Here is a 19712-nt window from a genome sequence, read left to right as displayed (position 1 = left end):
ATCAGCCCAGAGTTCAGTGTTCCTACACCACGAAACTACTTTCTCATCCTAGGGTTTATAACATCATTTAGCTTCCTAGCAAGTGTTTTTGAGCATCTACAGTTATCCAGCAGTTATTCAAGTCACAGTCATTATAAGTTATGGACTCTGAGCTGAAAAGTGCTGTGTGTCTCACTTTAATTTTCATATTTGCCTTGTGTTTGAAAAAAATGATAGTGTTTAATTTTGCGCTGCTCAGAAACTCCATTAGTATAAACTATACTTCATTTCTGCTTGGTCAGACCATAAACTGTAACATTTAAATGAAAAACTGACTGTTATATATTTTAATTAAAAAAGACAGCATAGAATGAAATAAAGTATAATGCAGCGTTTATAAAACAATGTGTTCACTGATAAGGATCTGCCCATGTATTTTATTCTCTTTGGAACAAAGCCCTATAGAATTATTTGTTAATATGAAGACACAAGGTTAGTTCTATGCACTCTATGTCTTTTGAATATTGTAGCAAGTGCTACTGGCTATGTGTTTGATCTTTGACATTATGTAATTTCAGATTCTAGGGAAATTTATTTTACTTGGGAGATAGTATTTACTAATAAAATGCACAGGTGTGGCAGAGAGGTCCACTTGGTTAATGTGACAGGTTGATAAAATGTACAGGTTATTAACCTAGTAAATTATGTATGCTAAACAATAAGAATCACAAAATGCACTAGATTGTGATTGCATGGACTAAATATTATCCTTTTTGTATACTTCATTAGTACCTAACATGTTGGTCGGACACAGCATAGATGCTTCATAAGTGTTTGTCATTTGAATATATTCGAATACATATGAATATTATAATTATAAAAAACCCCAAGGAATTTGAAAATTAATTCCAACAGGACTGGCGGTTCACACTTGTATTTTATTAGTTTTTGAATTTTAAATATCTTATATTTCATCCAATTACTTTACTCTGATGGCTTTGATCCTTTCTGGAGCATTTTAGAAAGAACTCAGGCTCTGCACCAACATATAAGATTATTAACACCTCACACTTAAAGCTAGTGAGCTTTATCATTAAAAAGAGACCACTGAGCTGGATTTTAACAACAGATGATGTAAAGACCAGGGGAAAGGCCAGGAACAAGACAACTGTGGGTCAGATGTATAGTAGTGAGTAGAGAAATGAGAAAGGTCAAAGCATGCTTTGTAAGATGGACTGGAAAGGCAAGAAGCAAAACAGAAGTCAGATGTGATAGGCAACTGAACCAGGCGTTCCTTAAGTAGACAGAAATCTCTTTGGAAAATTGATTTTGGGACCTGAGACAGACCCTGGCTCTATAATTTCACTTTATTAACTATAGGAGTATAGATTAGTTTCATTAATTTAAATTTCTCACCCTCATAAAATATCTGTCTTTAAATTTATCTACTTGCTATGTGTCATTTCTGCTCTAATGTGAATGGATTTAAGAGCAAGATCTGGTAATTGTGTGATATAACTAATCATGAAAACAAAAGCATGAAAGTGTTGCTGGTAGTAACAAAGTTGACTAGGGGGCTTAGAGACTATATACATGTTTCTTTCTCTGTGGAAGCCTTCCCTTGAGATCATGGTAGGTTTAGCTGTGGAGGAAGTGGAAGCTCACTATGAAGGACATGTGATCACATTTGTACACGCTTCTTCTTCATTTCATTCCCTCTGAATGCATACTGAAATTTCTTTACTGGTGGCTCTGACCTTGTTGTTGCAATAGACTAGACCCAGGGTCTGCATGCAGGTGTCGCTGCACCACACCACTAGTAATATTTACTAGTTTTTTTTCTGCAATAATGAGCAACTTTGGTTTCTCCACTGTTAAACAAGTTGGCAGCCTTCACTGCTTGGTGTCTGTAGAGAGAAGTGAGACAGCTATGAAAATTCCTGATGCTTTTTGGCTATTAGTTTTCCCTCCTGAGCCTTACCTCAAGAGATGGGTTTCACTTTGGTGATATTTTTTTTTTTTTTTGGCTTTTTCAGCTTGTCAAGAACTCATGACCATTAGAAAGATCGTTTGCAGGACTAAAGCCCATAAAAATGTGTCATGTAGACAATACTCATTAGAAATATCAATCACTGTAGTTCTAACCAAGCAGCAATCAGAAATATTGTCCGTGCATGACAAAGCATTTTGCTAAGCAACAGCCCATTAGGTTTCACATTTATATTCAGTGCAGAGAGACTTGCCATTATTTCTTAGTGTGATTGCTGACTGCTCTGAGCCTGGGTCGGTTATCTTCCCGCATTCCCCATATTAGGATTCCTGAGTATTTTATAGATGTCTGCTATAGTCTAACTTAAGCAAGTCCAGATATAGCCAATAGGCCCATTTCCTTGCATTATTTATACTTCATTTCATGAAATGACACAACTTGCATTTCTGCAAGACTTAACTTGAGGTATCTTCTGCTGTCTGAAAACTACACTGTTGTTCTATGTGCCTGTCACATAGAGACCCTGAATGAAGGGTAAGACAGGTAATCTGACCTATTGTGTATACATATTAAATGAGATAACTCAAGTTATCCCTTGAAGTCTCAGTCTTCTGGAGCATACATGTTCACATGAGAACTATTGCTACATTCCAGAACCTAGAAGGAAAATTTAAAGCATAAGTCACATCATATAATTCCCTTGGTTAAATTCTTATTGTTTTCATATTATTCGTGTATTCCAGTTTATTTCCCATTGCTGTGACAAATCCAGTATTAAAAGAAACAAGGGAAGAAAGGATTTATTTGACTTATACTTCCAGATCCAGTTTTTTTTTAACTTAAATTAGAAACAATCTTATTTTACATATTAATCCCTGTTCTCTCTCCCTCCCATCCTCCCATGCCCCACACTGACACCCCACCATTCCATTCCCCATCCACTCCCCAGGATTCCATGAGGGATCATCAAAGTCTGTCATATCATTTGGAGCAGGGTGTAGGCCCCCACCCCTGCCATGTATCTATGCTGAGAGAGTATCCTTCCATAGGTAATGGGCTCCCAAAGTCCATTCGTTCACTAGGGATAAATACTGGTTCCACAACCAGAGGCACCACAGATTGCCCAGACCTCCTAACTGACACCCACATTCAGGGGGCCTGGTTGGGTCCTATGCTGGTTCCCCAGATATCTGACTTTGGTCCATGAGCTCTCACTTGCTCAGGTCAGTTGTTTCTGTGGGTTTCCTTAGGTCCAGTATTTATTGAGGGAATTCAGGGTACGTACATGAGCAGCTGCTTGACACAGAAACCATGGAGGAACACTTCTTCCTGGCTTGCTCACAAGCTCCTGCTTAGAAAGCTTCTTTACACAACTCAGAACCATCTGTCTGGGGAATAGTGCCACCCACAGTGAGCTGTGTTCTCATATGTTAGTTAACAATTAAGATGATCCCTCAAAGATGTGCCTACAATCCAATCTGGTAGTTTCTCGGTTAAGGCTTTCCTTTTCAGATGACTTTAGGCTATGTCAGGTTGATATTTAAATGTAACTAGGACAAACTAGAATAAAAATTGAATTCTTTATAATCTTCAGACCCTACCAATTATATCCCCGCTTAGGGTTCTGATGGTCATTTCACCCCATCAAGTTCCTTAAATATACAAAAATCTTTCCATTTTAGGGTGGGATTTCCTGTTATCCCTGCCTAGAACATTGTGGACCCAATAGTGGCTACTCCCTGCAGTGTATCTCAATCTCAGCTTAGTGCCCTTTGATTTGAGAGCTGTTTCTGATCTTCTATAGGCTAGGCACTCTCACTCAGCTATTTTTGAGTACATCCCTGTGCATTATTTTCTTCCCAGTATAAGTAATTTCTAAAATGATCCTATTTATGTCTTATTAGCAATGCTTGCTCCAGACTGTAAGTTCTATGATAATTGGAGACTTCTATTTCTTATTTGGTGTTGGATTCATTGCATCCTAAGGTACCCGGCCAATTCACAATCTCAATATGTAATAAAGAGTTGTAAACATAAAGTAAATAGAAATGAAAAACACCCAGAAAATTAATCACTACAATCTATATCTATATAGATATATAATGCACATTCTTTCCTTAGTTATTAGTAATTTTATGAACAGGAGAAACCTTCACATTGCATGAACAGATGATTTCAAATTTATTTGCTTTTTCCTTGGTAAGAGTACTTGCCAGTATACAAAATAAGATTGTACCTGTGCCTCTGAACATGTGTGTGGGTCATGCCTGCATGCATGTGTGGTTGTCTACACCTGGGTTCTAATTAGTTTATATCCTGCCTCTGACATTCATACATGCTGGTTTAGAATCAGTTCTGAGAAAACACCAGGTTACTGAACATAAATTAAAGACCCTGAATTGAATAAAGCCTTCCTTTATGTTTAGAATCAAAATTCTCAGAATAGTTGGAACTAATAATGATAATTATTTCTCAAGTGTTCAAGTGTGTGTTGGTAGAAATTATTTTCAAGGGTGAGCTCTAAATCTATTTTATATATCAAGCTACTTAAATGTAAATAACAAGCATGCCTTTGGTAGGTATTGACTGCATCATTAGAAATATCCTGGGTGCCAGCTATTGGAATATGACTTATTCTGTGGCAGGCTGAAGGAAATAAAGAAAAATTGTGGTCCTGAGACTGCAAGGGTTGGGAGTGAAGGGAGAAGGTGGATGCCTGCTGTATCCCCAGTGGACACACCACTGCCATAGACCTCCTGAGAGCCTAGCCTCCTGAACCAGCCTCTTAGCTTCCAACTCAGTGGAAATAACACTTGTATTATTTTATGATAAAGGGCTGCAGGCAAGACTAAAATTCTCTATTATGAAAGATCAATAGAAAACCTCATTTGGTGTTTGCTCACTGTGGAAGCAGAATTAATTTTATTCTACACACTTTACAGAACACAAAGGAGTTTGTATGCATATAGAAAACTTGCCATTACTTTCAGTGGGTTTAACAAAAAAGAGGCCACATTAACAAATTGACTTCCTAAAACAGATGAAGAAATATGGAATGAGCAGATAATCTAGCATGAAGTTTGCTTGTGGGTGATGACTATGAATGCCAGGATCATTGGAACCCAACACAAATAAATCTTCAGAAATCTTCTAGTATCTCACGACCAAACAGTTATTCTGATTTTTGCTACCATGTCAGAGGTAAACAGAAATTCTTTTTATTCTTCTTGAAGTATTAGGTATTTAGCCATACATTTTGGCAGCAATTTAGTTGCAGTCTTTCCAGTATATAGCTCTTTGGACATTAGTAAAATTTTGAATGTTATCATGCATTGCAAATTATGGATGGTTCAGCTTCATTTGTATTTCATTGTTATTTCCTTTTCCACTATTTAATGAAGTGAGATTTTCCAGCCTCTCTTACTCTGCTTCAGCTGGATTTATGCTTTAAATAAAATTTAATTGGGAGAAAAATATTAATATGGTGCATTGGGAAATAATGCAAAAGGCCAGATAATTCTCTTTACCATCTGCAATTCATATTCTATCTCTAACGTTTCAAAGTTTCTATAGTTTCATCTTTTAAATTTTAATTTTATAAAGTGAATAATAGTGTGAATCACACGTTACTCTTTAGCAACCCTCAGACACATTGTTTGAAAGGACTCTTTGGTCTGGTTATCTGAATGGCAGTTTTTTGATTCAAATTGGCAATAAGTCAGCTTTTCTTTTTTTCTTCTTATTCTTGTGAAGGAAGTGAAAAGATAAATACCTTTGTCATAAACTAGAGCTACAGCACAGACATGTCATGTGATACTGTTAATTGCATGTGGCAGGTAATCCAATATTTGATCTAAAAATTATTTGCTTTACTATAAGTTTTTAAATTGGAAAAGACTCCAGATTAAAAATTTGTAGAACCATTTGATCTTTTAAGGCTAGTCCATAGCCGGCATTGTTGAAACAGACCCATGCCTGTTTATTTCCTAGCTTCTCTTGACAACATGTCTCTTGTAAAACAGAGTTTATGATGTTTCCAGCAGATCTCTTACATGGGAAACTTGAAAGAACTCTTGTGGAGGATTTATTTTTCTTTTTCTAGGAAGAACAAAGCACAAAGTAAACATTGCCTCCTGCTGAAAGCATAATAGGCCAGACAGGTTTCATGCCCCATGGAACCGACCCCAGTCCAGGGCTCAAATTTCAAACAGAATTGAATGCCCTGTGTGTATTTTAGGACTAGACATAGGAAATGGATAGACTCTGTAAAGGCTGAATGTCTTTACGTGGTGGTTAGTATTGTCACCTTGTTAGCATTTGGAAACACCTAGGACACAAACCTCTAGCCAATGCCTGTGAGGAATTATTTAGATTGGTTTAGCCCCTGCCCTTGAGGGTGGGATGATCTTGTTTAGTCTTAACTGTGGTGGGAAGATGCATTCCTGTGGGCTAGGGTCTTTCTTGAACTGAGTAAGAGAGAATGCTAGATGCTAGATGGGCACCAATAGTCACTGTTTTTTTTTTTTTTTTTTTTGCTTCCTCTGACATCTTTGAATTATGTTAGGGAAATACAACATACATTAATGAAGTAGGAAATTGATTAGAATAAAAACAAATTTCACTCCAATGGAGGAAGAATGGTTGAATACAAAGAACCAGAGCTACTTTACCAAATAAATAAATAAATAAATAAAATAATAAATAACAAATAAAACTGCCTCCATTGTGTTTCATGGATTTTGGTATGTTGTGTTTTCATTTTCATTTAATTGTAAGAATTTTATATTTTTCTTCTTGATTTTAACCTTGGCCCATTCATCAGTGTTGTTTAGTTTCCTTCAGTTTGTGTACTTTCAGTAGTTTCCACTGTTGTTAATATCCAGCTTTATTCCATTGTAGTCGTAGAGAGTGCTGGATGTGATTTTACTTTTCCTGTATTTGTTGAATCGTGCTTTGTGCCCTAATATATGGGAGTCTACTTTGATGGAAGTTTCATTGCCTGCTGAGGAAAAAAAAAGTGTATTCTTTAGTATTTGGATGGCATGCTCTGTAGGTATCTGCTGGTAAGGCTTTCCCTTGAGGTTTTTAATTGACTTATTGAGTTTTACATTTGTGGATTTTTTTCAAGTTATATTAATACCAGATCTGGAAGTAGAAGGGCCAGGATAAGCCAAAATGCTTTTCTCTCCATTCTCACAGGTCCATTTGTTGTTTGCTAGCAATCGAACACTCTCTGATCATCATTAGGTATAAACCAAGCTTTTAAGTTTATGAGAACATACATCTGAAGACACTGCCCAGGTGATATGTTATAGCTTAAAATCTAGGGAGGGAGAGAGAGGGAGAGAAAAAGAGAAGGAGGGGAAGAGAGAGAATATGAATTTGTTTCAACTGTAGGCCAGATGTCCAAACCATTCATTGTGGTCAGGGTTGACAGGATGTGATAGAAGAAGGCAACAGCCTTATGATCTGTACTGATAGCCAGGCTCATCATTTGAGAAAAAGAAAATATAGATTTGACAAACTAAAAGTACATGCCAAATACAACTTATTTCTCTGATCTTTGATACATTAATACATTTATTTCAAAGAAGGAGACATGTCTAGAGAGCTTTCTTTGTCTTATAGTGTAATAGGAAATCAATCAAGTGTGCTGAATTAGTCTTGCATTACTGTTCCATGGATATGAAGAGATTTTGTCAAAAATCCTGATTTCCCCTTAGGTATTTATTCTAAAGAGTATGTGGATATTTGCCAATTAGGGCTGTGGTATCTCAAAGTAGCCATGTAAACTGAATTCTAATAGACACTGAGGATAGACCTATAAGACTGTCATAATTAGAAAGTTTGATATCAAACTTTTTATCTTAATATGATAGGAGTCTAATTCCTATCTTTTGCTGTGCTGAGGACATAGAATTTATTATTGATAGATTTCATAATAAAGTTACACAGGTGGCTTAAAATAATGGGAATTTGTTTTAACAATCTTTGGAGTTTAGAAGTTCAAATGTAGTTTCCAGAATTCATTTCTGTTACCCCTGTGGTTATTTGTGGTTCCTATCCCATAGCCTGGTCTTTCCCCCGCTCTGTCTGTACTATGTATGTAAGTCCAGCAGGAGCGCACTAGCTTTGTCACAGACTTATTTTGAATTGTCATTTTACTTGAAGAATAGAAGCTGTCTTCAGCTGGGTATCTTTATTGTTTTGTCTCTTGCTGATAGAACTCTAGAAGTCCAATAGCCTTTCTTTTTGTCTAGACTCCATCCTCTTCAGTTTTGTCTGTCTGTATGTATTTTTGCTAAAAGGTTTTTAGTACTAACACACTTTTTAGTACCAAATATGCATTCATTTACCAGGGCTCTTAAAAGTACTGAAAACTCAGTGGTTTATCACATCTCAAATTTATTATTGTCCCAAGTATCAGGATTGGTTCTTTTTGGAGGGAGAAAGGGAGCACCATGAACTCTGTTCTTCACTACTCAGATATCAAAGCATCATTCTCCAGTATGACTACATTTAGGCAGGGGGTCTTTTAGGATGTAATTAAGGTTAAATGAAGTGCTGAGAGTAGAGGTATAATTCCACAAGATACATGACTTTCTCAATAGAGAAGTTTTTTTTTTTTCCTGACATATTAAAGTATAGACAGAGTTTCTGTCCCGCCTGGTCCCACAGCTGATTAGTCCCAAATAAACACACATAGGCTTATATTAATTATAAACTGTTTGGCGATGGGTCAGGGTCCTTACTGGCTAGCTGTCTCTAAATTATTAACCCATTAGCCTATATATTTCTACATGGCCTTATTTTACCAGAGAATGCCAGCATGCTATCTTCCATGTAGCTACATGGCATCTCCTCATGGCTCCTTTTCCTCCTATCCCCAGAATTCTCCTTGTCTGGTAGCCCTGCCTATTCTTCCTTCCTGGTTACTGGCCAAACAGTATTTTATTAATCAACCAATAAGAGAATCATATGCAGAAGGATATCCTCCATCAATAAGGTTTTCAGCAATTGCAGAAAGACTCATTCTTTCTTATTTCTATCTCTTATTAATTTGATAATATTTGCAAAGACTCTATGTTTTATGACAGTGCATAAGTCCTTGTGTTTTCCTTAGGTGCCACTACTATGTTTTGAGATGAATTGTATTTAGTTTAATTTATTTCTGAGATTTAGCTCTAGTAAGTGCATCCCAAGAACAAGCATATACCTTTGGTAGTCAAGAAGAGACAGCTGGTCAACAGACTATGGCACATTAGTGAATAGAAGAATAAGCAGCAGTGTACCAGTTTTAAAACTGTAGCCACTACCTACACACTGAAAGGAAAAACAACTGACCTGTGCAAAAAGGTGAACAACCTGGAAGAAGAAAATAACACATTTATTTAAGTGAAATAAATGATTGCTCAAAGTGGTAAGGCTTACAGGTTGTGGAGGGCCTGGTAATTATTCTTTTCAACTTTGCTTTACTGCAAACTCTTATTCATAGCACACATTGTGAGGCAAGGCCACCTACTTGTCCTTCACAGCATCAGTGATTGTTGCCTGAAAAGGCATGATAGAATAGTTAGAGTACTCTGCATTTACCTCAGATATTGATGGCCACTGGGGGAAAAAAGGAGACAGAACAACATGGAATTTAGTAAGTTTCTCATTGAAGACTTAGTCTGTGCATGAGGAAACACACACACACACACACACGCACACACACACACACACACACACACACACAGAGAGAGAGAGAGAGAGAGAGAGAGAGAGAGAGAGAGAGAGAGAGAGAGTCCATATTCAGTTTTAAGCTTCACACAAAGGGTTTCCTTAACCTAGTGTACTTTGTGTGAATTGATGCTGGCATTTTATGTCTTTAAAAGAAGAAAAGACCAAGAAAACCCCACAAAATGAACTGACTCCTGATGTGCTTAACATTTTACTTTGAAAACTTTATACCAGGTGACAATTTGACTTCTGATTTCTGCTTTAGCTACACAGGACTTTCAAATAGGTTTATGTAATGAAATAACTATGAAAATATCTACACACTTTCTATCTTGAGTATTGTTCTATAATAAAATTATTACTTTCCTGTTGGCCCAGTACTCTCCATTCTAACAAGGGATATTTGCTGTCCAGAGTCACCCATCTAGAAAATGTTCAGAGGGCCAGCATGAAAAGACCCTGCCACCAGTATCAAATGACCCTCACAGGGACAGCCTTGGGTACAAGAAGAAAATGGAAAACAATAGCTTAAGGAGGACTCTGGTTTTCTCTCTCAGTGTGTGCTGCTTTTGCTACAGATTTGGGCACTGCCATGGAGCCCACTGTGCTTCACTTTACACCTTAGGAGTGATATACAGTCATTTGGATGCATATTTCCTAACTTTGATATTGTTTTCTTAATCTGTATGTTTTCAAACTAAGTGACTTGGAAAATATGGCTTATTTTAAAAGCTCAGGAAATATTTTTCATATTAAATCCATTAACAAAATGCAAAAAAGAAAATTATTACTTTCCTTTGCACACATCACTACCACTTTCCTGTGTCCTGATTAAGCTGGTGATCAAGTTAATACCATCATCCTCTCTTTCTAGGTGAATAGGATGTCCCTAAAATATTATGACAGATGACAAACCTAATATGCCTGTTTACTTCTCCACTGGAGGTGTAGAAATGACCCCTGTAGATGTGACATTTCACCTTCAGGGGATTTGAGATTGTGGTGACCTGAATTCATGTATGTTGAATGTAACATTTAGAGTTAGTATTGTGTTTATTGCAGTTTTCCAGGCAAGTAAGAAAATCTCGGCTATTTTATTCTTAGAGAATATGTTAACAGATATACAAGAAAAGTTTGGTATTATTAAAGTCTTAAGGTGCTGGAGAGAGGCTCAGTGGTTAAGAACACTTGCTGCTCTTACACAGGACTCACGATATTTTTTTTTCTAGTTCCATCCATTTTTGCTTTCAAATTTCCTGATGAATTTTTTTTAAATAGCTAAGTAATACGCCATTGTGTAAATGTGTGAACACAGATGCAAAATACTTCATAAAATCCCAAGAACACATCAGATATTATCCATGAACAAGTGGGCTTATCCTAGAATGTCAGGGGTAGTTCAACATATGAAAATCAATGTAAACCACCATATAAACAAACTGAAAGAAAAAAGAAAATCACACAATAATCAAATTAAATGTTGAAAAAGCCTTTGACAAGATCCAAAACTACTTTATGATGAAAGTCTTGTAGAGATCAGAGATACAAGGAACATATGTAAATATAATAAAAGCAATATACAGCAAGCCAAAAGCCATCCTCAAATTAAATGGAGAGAAACTCAAAACACTTTACTAAAAGGAGGAACAAGACAAGGCTATTCACTCTTTCCTTCTCTATTCAATATAGTACTCATATTTCTAGCTAGAGCAATAAGATAACAAGAGGAAATCAAGTGTTATAAATTGGAAAAGAAGAAATCAAAGCATCACTATTTGCAGATGATATGACAGTATACATAAGCAACCCCCAAAATTCTACCAGAAAACTTATAAAGCTGATAAACACCTTTAGCAACATGGCTGTACATAAAATTAATTTAAAAAATCAGTAGCCTTGTTATATACAAATAATAAAAGAGCTTAGAAAGAAATCATGGAAACAACATCTTTAACAATAGCCATACATAATATAAATTATATTGGGGTAACTCTAACCAAGCAAGTTAAAGACTTGTACGATGTAACTTCAAGTCTTTGAAGAAAAAATTGAAGAAGATATCATAGGATGGAACAGTCTCCCATGATCATGGGTTGGTAGGATTAACATAGTAAAAAAGGCCACCTTATCAAAAATCAATCTACTGATTCAGTGTAATCCCCATCGATGTTCAGACATAATTATTTACAGACCTTGAAAGAACAATACTCAAGTTCATATGGCAAAACAAAAAACTCAAGATAGCTGAAACAATCCTGTAAAATAAAGAACTGCCACCCTTGATCTAAAGCTCATTTACACAGCTATAGTAATAAAATAAAACATGATATTGACATAAAAACAGATATATTGACTAATGGAATGGAACCAAAGACTCAGACATAAATGCACATACCTATGCATACCTTGTTTTTGACAAAAAAAAAAAAAAAAAAAAAAAAAAAAAAAAAAAAGCGCCACAACTCTTAAATTCAACAAATGGTCCTGGTATGACTGGATGTAGGCATGTAGAAGAATGCAAATAGATCCACATCTATCACCCTGCATAAAGCTCAAGTCCACGTGGATCAAAGACTTCAACATAAATCCAGTTACATTGAACCTAATAGAAGAGAAAGTGGAGAATAGCCTTGAATGCATTGACACAGGGGATAACTTCTTGAATAGAATATTAGTAGCACAGACATTAAGACTGATGATGAATAAATGGGACATCATGAAATGGAAAATCTTCTGTAAGGCAAAGTACACTGTCAATAGGACAAAACCTACAAAATGGGAAAGTCTCTTCACCAGCCTCACAAGAAACAGAGGTATGATCTCCAAAACATATAAGGAACTCAAGAAACTAGAGCTCAAAATAATAACAATTATCCCATTAAAAAATGAACTAAACAGGATTCTCACACAGAGGAATCTCAAATGGCAGAGAAAACAATGAAATGTTCATCATCCTTTGCCATCAGGGAAATTCAAATAAAAATGATTGTATCTTACACCTGTCAGAATGGCTAAGATAAAAAACACAAGTGATAGCTTATGCTTTATAGGATATAGAACAAGGGGAACACTCATACACTGCTTGTGGAACTGCAAACTTGTTCAGCCATTTTTGAAATCATATGGTGGTTTCTCAGAATATTGGAAATCTATTTCATGACACAGTGATATCAGTCTTGTGCATATACACAGAGAGTGCCCAACCATACTATAAAGATACTTGCTCAACTATATTCATAGCAGATTTATTTGTAATTGCCAGAACCTGGAAACAACCTAGATGTTCCTTAACTAAAGGATGGCTAAAGAAATTGTGGCACATTAGACAATCAGATTCTTAAGGGTATCAGTGAATTCCAGTAGACTACAATGTTGACATCTCCCTGCCTCAGATCCCTTCTTTTTAAAAGACAGATTTCAGTTTTCTAATTTTGATGATGCTCTGACCATGTCCCGAGTCTTAGTTTCAGAATTTTATGATGTTACTGTCTTGATTATTTTCCAGTTACTTAACTTATCCTCTCACATTTGTCCAACTCTTCTTGTTCTTCAAAACACTGTTAAGCTTAAAGACATAGCTCTGAAGGTTAATTGGCATAGTTCTGATTTGCATTCTGCATTTAAATTCCTGTATTACTACCATATCTTCCTAGACTATCCTTTACCCTCTGGGATATGTCCTGTGCATCAGTATCTAATGTTTGAGTAATTGTTCATCTGTTCATATCTTTAAAATTCTGTACTCCAGAAATTAATTTTTCTGATAGCAATGATAATTTTGTCCCTTCTTCACTGAATTGAATTGTAGTGTTTCACATATAATAGTTACATTGAGTGCTAAGGGCAAAAGATTCAACATATCACTTCAGCCACCTTTACACTGACATCTCTTACATGCAATATTGAATTTGTTTCCTTCTAACTTTACCTCACACGCTAACTTTGTGTCTACAATTTATAACCATTAGATTTGTCTTGGTAAATACCTCCTGGTAGCTCTTCATTTCCACTTCCATAATTTCCAAAATTGAAAAACTACTTATAAAGGTCTGGACATGCCATTATGTAGCTTAGTATTTGCCTTCCATGCTTAAGGCCTGACTTTCACTGAGAAGGGTAGGGAGCAGGTTGCTTAAAAATCTTACACAGGCCAAATGAGAGAAGAACAAAGACCAGTTAGTTGTGTATCAGGTAAAATATAGATCTATTATTCAGTTTGCTAGAGCAGAGATAGCATAGTCTAATTCCATAGTCTAAAGACTCCTGTTGCTTTATTATCCCTACTTGTATTTTGTCATTTTTCCCATCATGGCATTCTTTGTTATCCTGCTTACCATGCTGACAACTTGAGGAGAGGGAGGTTGGGCTCAGATGTCAACTCAGCCACTTACCTACCATGGGAAGTGGGTAAATTACTCTACTTGTCATGCCATTATGGGGCAGACAAAAGGGGTAAAGCCAGAGCAAGGAAAATCTTTTTGGGAGCTGTTTTACTGATCATACTTCATATTCAGAGTGATAACAGACATTCTCCAGGGCACATTGCCTGAGATCAATCCATTCAGTTCTCCTAGACATCCAGTTAGGTGGGTCACCATTTTATTTTACTTTTCTGTTTTATAGATTAAACAAAGAGAGATGGAGTAGGTTACCAATTGATACTTTTGATCATAGGGGGTGCTGGGATGAGAGTTAAGATTGTCTTGTTCCAAAACCCATGCTCTAAATCTAAAACAGGACAGTATAAAATAACCCAGGAACACGTGAATGATGGCAACCAAGTGACATTAGTCCTAAAAATGAGTAGTGTCTTTCTATATAAAATGGAGCTAGATCCTTTATTATATTAGGAGTCTAAGGAAAAGTAAATCATTTAATAGTTAAATTTTGCTGGACAATCATGCCTTCTTGAAACTGTGATCTGAAGGAAAGGGCTGATTATCGTGGGACAGGTAGATAGATACATATTGTGATTATGGGAACCCAAACTCCAGCTGAATTCTTCCATAACAGCTGGTAGTTTGCCAGGTCCACATCCTAACAGTCATCCTAGCCACCACCCAACTTAGCAGTTTCACCTTTTGTGGAGTCCATTGAGCTGACACTGCCACAAATAACTTGCAACAAATTGTTAATAGGTTAGAGTAGTACCAAACAATGATCCAAACAACCACCGAACACCAAGAAACACCATGAAAGACATGATTTGAGGTGTCAAGACTCAGTGATGATAAGCAACATGATTGCAAACAACATGAATAACCAAGACAACATGTCTACTTCAGAAATGAACATCCCCAGTTTATTGATCCATGAGTAAAGCAATTTAGTCAATACACAAGACAATGATTTCAGAACAGCAATTATAAATGCACTCAAGGAACTCAGAGAAAATAGGAACAATTGCCTGAATGAAGACCGTAAAATGGAAAGAGTTCAATGAAATGATGAAAACAATTTAAGATATTAAAATGGAATTTAATAAAGAGGTTAAAAATTTCTAAGGAAAGCAAAAATGAAATAAAATTCAAAATGAAAAACTCAGGGACACAAAGAGCTCAGAGAACAATGTCACTGACAAATTCGATCATGTGGAAGAGAACATATATATCTCAAAGACAAGGTAAGAGATATGGATCACCAAGTCAAAAAATATTAAATTTAAAAAACAACAACTCAGAAATGGAATATAAAGGAAATATGGGAAACTATAAAAAGGTCAAACCTAAAAATAATAATATACAAAGGAATGAAAAGCAGGTCAAAGTCACAAAAATATTATCAATAAAATCATAGGAGAAAATTTCTCACATTTAAAGATACTTATTAAGGTGTAAGAGACATACAAAACACTGAATACAAAGGTTCAGAAATGAACCATTCCACATCACACAATAATCAAAGCTCTAAATATACAGAAGAAGGAAAGAACATGGAAGACAGTGAGAGAGAAAGAGTAAGTCATACACATGGGCAGGCCATCAGAGTAGCCTATAACATTCAGTAGGAACTTTGAAACCCAGAAGGTCTTGTACTAATGTTCTACCCATTATTCATGGTCATGATTGGATGCCAGCCCAGACTACTATACCCAGGCAAACTATCCATCCATCATAATCAGAGAAGAAAAGCTTTCCCTCTAGCTACCTTTTCTCTAATCATGCCCTTTCCTTTTATATTTGTTTTTGTTTTATTTACATGAATGTTGCTGCCATAGTTGCCAAACAATGTAATTTCCTTTTCTTTTGCATGCAATCTATATGATAAAGCAGCTCTAAGACAAATTGATGACCAGACCCATCCTAACTGGTTTAAAGCATGGATTGTATCTGCATCACATGTGTTTTTACTATTTTAAGTACACTTACTTACATGCATCCGTTATTACAGATTTCTAGGCAGACATTCTGCAGACTTGGTTCAGCTACACTAAAAAATATGTTATTAGAAAGCCCCTATTAACTTAGATATTTAGTGTGACAAGTCTTTTTACCTGCAAGTCATTTTATTGGTGCAGAGGATTTTATGATTGCTTCCGCTTATTTGCTTTTCCTCTCTAGGAAGCCTATAAACCCATTTCAGGTTTTGGTTACATGACTTGCTTTGGTTAATGTAAGCATAAATAATGTTTTCCCTGTCCCTGTAAAATATGTTAAAGGCCATCTTGTGTGTTTACTATTGCCTATTCCCCCTTGTCTCAAGAACAGAATATATAAGCTAGACAAGAAGTTCTTCCAAAGCCTAAATTCAATGCAGGGAAAGACCAGAGCTATAGACATCACACAGCTGACAGGAAACAGCAAATCTAGATCATATTTGTGGGATAGGATTTTACTATTTGTTTTGAGTGTTGCCAAAGCAGAAACTGATTAATAACAGTAGAGTTTTTTATGTTGTCTCAGCTTGATGATGCTTATTTTGGGACCATTTTTTTGTTTCCAGTTACTAAAAAGACTCATCCTTTCCTAAATTATGAACCTGCAGAGCTTATAATAAATAGTTTAATAGGTTGAGAGTAATATTCACCTCTGTAATAATTATTATAACTGAGTTTTTAAAAATCCATAAAATCTTATCACCTCTTCTAATAAGCCAAGCTCCTTTGTAATTGCACATTAAAATTTTAATTCCTGAAATTTAAAATTCAGATTAGGTGTGGACTTATATATAGTAATATACTCCTGCTTTTTCTTACATTTATTTTCAATGGGTTTTGGTGGGTTTATCAGAAAATTTAACAAATGTACTCGTAATACTATATGCTAGGTGTGAAACAGATACATTCAGACTCATCATGTGCCAGGGCTGTATCAGATGTTTCCAAACCTATCATCTTTTTGAATGGTTCAAAAGAAACTAATTTTGAGACATTAGAGGTGAATTTGTTAAAAAATGACACAACAAAATTGGGGATATACCCCTGTTGTAGTGTTATTACATTTTCAAGTGTGAGGGCCCATGTTTGATCCCTAGAACCAGTGTCAAAACACCAACAATACAAAACCCTCAAAACCAAAATAAGCAAGCAAAAACAAATCCAATGGAACTTGTAATCTCAGTACTCAGGAAGCAGGGTCAGAAAGATGTAGGGGACTTGCTGGCCAACCACCCCAGCGCAATCTATTTGGTGAGTAGTAAGCCAATTAGAGACACTGAATCAAACCAAACCAAGCCACTATGGATGGTACCTGTGAACAACATGTGAAATTGTTTTTTGCTACACACACACACACACACACACACACACACACACACACACACACAGAGGTGTATCACCCCGACATGTGTACCTCTACTTGTGATCACACCTACACATGTACACACACACAACAGTGACCATGTTAGGTAACTGTGCTTAGGACAAAGAACTTGCTGCCTCAGGATGGATGATTGAAAACTTTGATGATCTGCTTCTATACCCAGTGGCTTTGCTTTCATTCTTCATTATTAAATGCTTTAAGTTAGCATTTTGCAAATGGAACCTGCTTATGTCTGTGGAGATGTTGCTTGGCTACAGCTGAGTTCAAATCCAGGCTTCAGGAGAGGTTCCTGTTCTCCAGGTCACTGCTCATTGGAGGACCATCTCCATAGTGGATGCTCCTGGAGACTTAGGAATGTGTCCCACACCCCTCAGGACAGGGTTCTCTGTGTAGCTTTGGAGCCTGTCCTGGAACTAGCTCTTTAGGCTAGGTTGGCCTCGAATTCACAGAGATCTGCCTGCCTCTGCCTCCTAAGTGCTAGGATTAAAGGTGTGTGCCACCATGGCTACCAAGTCTGGAGTCAATGGACTGTCATGTGTACCACTTAAAGTTTCTGGAATTGGAAAAAGTATTCTGCCTCTGAGCTTTGCAAGGATGAGGAGTGAACAAATGATTCAACTTGTAAAATTTCAGAGAAAACAAACAAGCAAGCAAAATGCTTTTCATAATTATGAATTCAACCATACCATTATTTCTTTAATTTTTTATTATTATTTGATGATATAAAAATTTTGTGAGAACTGACATGTTTCTTGTATGAGACAACATTTCACATAAAAAGCTTTATTTAAGGAGTTTTAGATTGATGAGGTAAATTTGATTTGACATTTCATGTCATTTATGTTAAAAATAAATCATACTTAGTGAAGAATATCAATGATCATGGAAAGAATAATATTTACTAATTGGAATTTTCAATTCTGGTATTCCTGCTCAGATAAATGGTGATGAGGGGTAGGTAAAACGTCGGGAAATGACATTACCTTTGCTTCTTACCTATCAGTGTGTTTCTGCAACTAACTCATGACCATTAATTTGAAAATTATTTACTAAATCTTGTGAGATGGATAGCTCCCAATGACTACTAACTCTGACTCCCGTACTGTATTCATACCCGTGTGGAGTAGCCTCCCTTTACATGTGGCTAGATTAACCTACTTCCTTCTTTTTCTTTATTTTTGAGATTGTAGTTTAATTACAGTGTTTCCCCTTTCATATCTCCAAGTCTTCCCATATATCCTTCCCTCTTAACCTTCAAATTCAAGGTCTCTTTTTTCATTAATTGTTACACACACACACACACACACACAGACACACATGCACACACACGGTTATATACACATATATACATACATATATTTATATATTTGTACATATATATATACATACATACATACATACATATATATATATTCCTAAATACAACCCATTGAGTTATGAAAGGCTGGAACTTGCATTGAGCAAGAAAATGTCCTGGATAAAAGCTTGCTCTTCAAGCCAGGAAATCATGGAAAGTCAAAAAACAAGCCTGTGTGAGCTGCCCTATGAAAGAGCATGCATAACAAGCAACTGAATGAAGCCTTTGCCAATATCTGGAAATAGCTTCTATCACCAGCAATGCAAGTTGGCTTGGCGATGGGTCCTTCATCCATTGTTTTCAGATGAGTTGAGCCCAGAACATTTTCTTGACTGCATCTGATGTAAAAGTATGCAACATAAAAACTCAGTGAAGTTGCACTTGAAAACTGTGGGATGAATATTATAGGCCCCCAAATTTTCTTATACAAGTTGTATTCTTGGGTTAGTGGTTTCACTGGGAATACCCCATTTCTGTTTGGGGAGTAACCCATTAACATTCTAATATAGTTTCACTTGAAAATATTATAATGAAATAGTATGCATATTTGTTTTCTGATGCTATGCAATGATGAGGATCAATACTTCTCTTCGTCTAGAAACCATGAACCTATATTTAAGATTACTATTGCTTAAAGCAGGCTGGTAATACATTTTCCTATTCTTTTGTTCTCCCTTCCCCTTAAGAAAAACAAGAGATTTTTAGTGTTTTGTTTCAGGTGTGTGTGTGTGTGTGTGTGTGTGTGTGTGTATGGTGTTCTGTTATATATGTAATACAGAGAGATAATAGATTGAATCTTCCTGGTGTTCTAAGACTAAGAATGAAAACTGTCTTTTATTTATTTCATTTAACTTAATTCAAACTGCTTGTAAGTATGCATTCAGTATTTAGAAAACCAGCCATT

This window comes from Phodopus roborovskii, unplaced genomic scaffold (genome assembly GCF_943737965.1).
Source record: "Phodopus roborovskii unplaced genomic scaffold, PHOROB, whole genome shotgun sequence".
In the NCBI taxonomy this organism is placed as follows: Eukaryota; Metazoa; Chordata; class Mammalia; order Rodentia; family Cricetidae; genus Phodopus; species Phodopus roborovskii.
Note: the sequence above shows the minus strand (reverse complement) of the source record.